Source organism: Lactuca virosa, chromosome 9 (assembly GCF_052849685.1).
Source record: "Lactuca virosa cultivar CGN04683 chromosome 9, Lactuca_virosa_CGN04683_v6, whole genome shotgun sequence".
NCBI classification, from domain to species: Eukaryota; Viridiplantae; Streptophyta; class Magnoliopsida; order Asterales; family Asteraceae; genus Lactuca; species Lactuca virosa.
The window spans coordinates 219,592,404-219,596,190 of NC_136434.1; the positions used below are offsets into that span (position 1 = coordinate 219,592,404).

A 3,787-nucleotide genomic window follows, 5' to 3' on the forward strand; every position below is an offset into this window, starting at 1 on the left:
TATGTTATGAGTTATTTAGACCGGACCGGAAGGTCCAACGACTTGCGAGGCTGGAAGGCTCAACCAGACCGGACCGGAAGGTCCAACGATTTATGAGGCCGACAAGCTCAACCAGACCGGACCGGAAGGTCCAACGATTTTTGAGGCCGGAAGGCTCAGCCAAACTGGACCAGAGGGTCCAACGAGCTAGATCGGACCTAAGGGTCCAACGAGCAACGGGACTGGAGGGTTCCGCTGAGACACAATGACCAGAGGGTCTTACAGAGTATAGCCTCGAGTGGCGAATTTGTGGTATGTGGTATTTTGGGGAACTCACTAAGCTTCGTCTTACCGTGTTATGTGTTATGTGTTTCAGGTTTCTCGGGATCGCGGGACGACACCAGCTTGGTTGTACACACCAGAGAAAGTGTTATGTTTTGAGGATCCTGGATTATAAATTAATCAAACATGGAGTTGTGTTTTGTAATTTGAGCAAACGAGATTTTTATATATTACGTTATGAAACGTATGCGATTTTAAAATGAAAAATTTGTTTGAAAATTTACGGTGTTACAATTTGTTTACCAGATGAGATTGTGTTTCAAACCCAATCCATACTTTCCACTAACTGATTAGCAAACCGTTTGGATTTTTTTCATCTTTGGATACGCCCTTTTCCCCAAGTTCCTCATCCTCTATAGCTCGAATTTGTTGTTCAACCATTTTGGCAGCAATTCGTCGTCCAAATCATCATGAGCATCATCATCATTGATTTCTTCTTCACTCTCATCTGCATCCTCTTCGTACGGATCATATACATCGTCGATCCGACCATCATCCCCCACGATTACGTGACAAAGATCATCAATTTAATACGCGTCGTTAACCTCCTGTTGATTTCAGTGGTCTAGAAGATAAAAACACATGGAAAACAAGAGTATAAGTTACGAAATCAAGCCAAACCAATTACCTCACAGTGGTGAGTGATTTCCTCTACTAAAGACTGCAAAGATATGTCAGGCGACAGAGATCGATAAAAAAGAGATCAAGTAGAGATCCGATGAGAAGATTAACAAGTTAGGTTAGGAGTAGCAGAGAAGCGGATCAGAGAGGGGAGAGTCGATTGCGAAAATGAAAAATAAAAAGAAGGTAAGAAGGAACAAGGCGGGTTTTCAAAATTTTGGGATTTCATTTCCCCCTATTTACTAAAGGCGCGTTTCATTAAAATTATAAAGTGACACTTATAGAGGACGCGCATTTAAGATACAACACCCTCCGTGTTTTTAATTTTTTTTTCTTATGACACTAATTTAAGGGCACGCAATAATGTGTAGCCTAAATCCTTAAAATTTTTGAAGAGATGACACCTTTTTAATGTCACTCTCTTTTGCGTAACATAAATCAATGAGTATCGTGGTTTGTGCGTCGTAAAAGGGTCTTTTTCTTGTAGTGATGAGATAAACAGCTTCAACCGGTAAAATAAAGAAAGGAATCGTGAATGGTGTGTTGTCGAGTTCAACCACCAAGTTTGGGCAGAGACACTTGCACTTGTTATGGTCGTCGTTGCCTACCATAACTGAAAATTCCGGTATGTTTTTCTAGGCCAAGGTGTGGAAGGAGACAATTCACGGTTGAATGATATTATACGTGCTACCACAATTTATCAGAACAGTGACAGGTCGGGTGTTGATATAGCCGGTGAGTCGCAAGGCTTAAGGTGTAGAAAGTCTAAAGAAGGCGGCGGTAGATAGAGAAAAAAATTGGTGGTCGGGTGTAACACCCAAATTTTTCAAACAATTTTTCACATTTTAAAAACATTATTTCATTCACAATATTATAAAAATCTCATTGTATCACATAACACTCAAGAAAACATATCCCAAGATCACAAGTATAAAAAGCTCCTTATGTGTGTACTGATCATGCCGGCGCCTTCCCGCGATCCTCACTGGTACCTGAAACACATAACACAACACTGTAAGCATAAATGCTTAGTGAGTTCCGCAAAATACCACATTTAACACATATTAGCCACTCGAGGCTATAACTCTGTGGACCCTCCGGTCCTAACTCTGTGGACCCTCTGGTCCTAACTCTGTGGACCCTCTGGTCCTAACTCCGTGAACCTTCCGGTTCTAACTCTGTAACTCTGGAATACACACAACATATATCACATAGAAATAATGCAGTGCAACACATAACATACATAACATACAAGATACTCTATCACATAGCTCTATTACCCCTCAAGGTAAAGTATAGTGAGAAGACTCACCTCGGGTGACTCGGTAAATCTCGAACTCTGAATTACTGCGCTAGCCTTCGCCTAATCACATAAATAATTACTCTAATTAATACAACTTCTAAAGGCTAGGTCAACCTCTCTCTATAAGTTCTCTAAGAAGGGCAAAAGACCAATCTGCCCCTCTAATGGCTCATAAGTCCAACCACTGACTAAACCCTAAAAGTCAACAAAAGTCAACGGTCAACATTGACCGGACTCGCCGAGTGCACTAGAGTGACTCGGCGAGTACATGCCTGTACTCTTCATCCCTGGTCCTCCCTGGACTCGCTGGTCAACCCGGTGCTCCATGGATCGCCACAGGTCGCGAGTCGCGGGGCAACCCGACTCGACTCGTCGAGTCCCTTATGGACTCGGCGAGTTCCTCCCATGAAAACCCTCAAAAGATCTCTTGAGGTCAGATCTGCTTCACCAAACAGTAGATCCATCCTTTTAACACTCAAAAGTCACGTAAAGGTGCAACCTTTACGTGCATGCAACCCATATCAAACCTCAAATGGAGAAATAACACTAGAAATGGCAACCTAGTCTCCAATCCTCCATGAATCAGCATAAAGAAGAGTGGGAAAGGTTCTCTGGACCTCTATGGGTCCAGATCTGATGTCATAATCCCAAAGTGGACCTCATACTCTCTAGATCTTCCATAAAATGAGGGTAAAAACCCTAAAAGCAAGAAATCCATCAATATAACACGAAATGGGAAAGGTTTATACCTCCAAAGATGATACCACAAGATGATTAGCTCAGATCCAGTCCCCTTCACGTTCTAGATGTGTGCTCCTATCTTCCTTCAAGCCAAACCACACAAAAAGGTGAATAAATAGCTTCCTTTTGCTCTCAACTCTCTTACTGCTCTCTCTAGGGTTCCTCTGGGGTGCATTGGCCGCAAATGGAGGCCATAAAGGCCTTTAAATAGGGCTCAGGCCCCGAGGATTAGGGTTTCACTTAACAGCGCGGACTCGCCGAGTCCACGCATGGACTCGCCGAGTCCATTCATTTAATACAGTCAGCAAATGTCGTTCCTACTTGGCGAGTTTAAGCGTCTACTCGCCGAGTCCCTCTCTAATACTCAATAAAAATACATAAAATAAGATACCTGGGAATCCGGATGTTACAATTCTCCCCCACTAGAATCAGACTTCGCCCTCGAAGTCCTACTCGACAAACAACCCCGGATGCTACTCCCGCATCTCCAACTCCGGCTCCCAGGTCAGCTCGGACCCCTTCCGATGTTGCCACTGGACCTGCACCAGTGACACCTCCTTGTTCCTCAGAACCTTGATCTTCCGATCCCGGATCGCGATTGGCCTCTCCTCATAATTCAGGCTCGCATCCACCTGAATATCCTCCAGTGGTACCACCGCCGACTCGTCGGCTATACACTTCCTCAACTGGGACACGTGGAAGGTATTGTAAATCTGGCTCAACTCCACAGGTAGCTCCAGCCGATATGCTACCTTTCCCACCGTAGCGGTCACCCTGAACGGACCGATGTACCGGGGCCCC

At 44.2% G+C, this 3,787-nt stretch overlaps 1 long non-coding RNA gene across 1 annotated transcript; it reads right to left on the reverse strand.

The window, feature by feature from the left end:
• Positions 1 to 1,894: 1,894 nt before the first annotated feature.
• Positions 1,895 to 3,064, reverse strand: LOC145136721 (uncharacterized). Its single transcript, XR_013720689.1, has 3 exons — positions 2,995 to 3,064; positions 2,255 to 2,305; positions 1,895 to 1,934 (listed from the first exon to the last, which is right to left on the reverse strand). It is a non-coding gene; the product is annotated as an uncharacterized LOC145136721 (long non-coding RNA).
• Between the last annotated feature and the right edge of the window lie 723 nt (positions 3,065 to 3,787).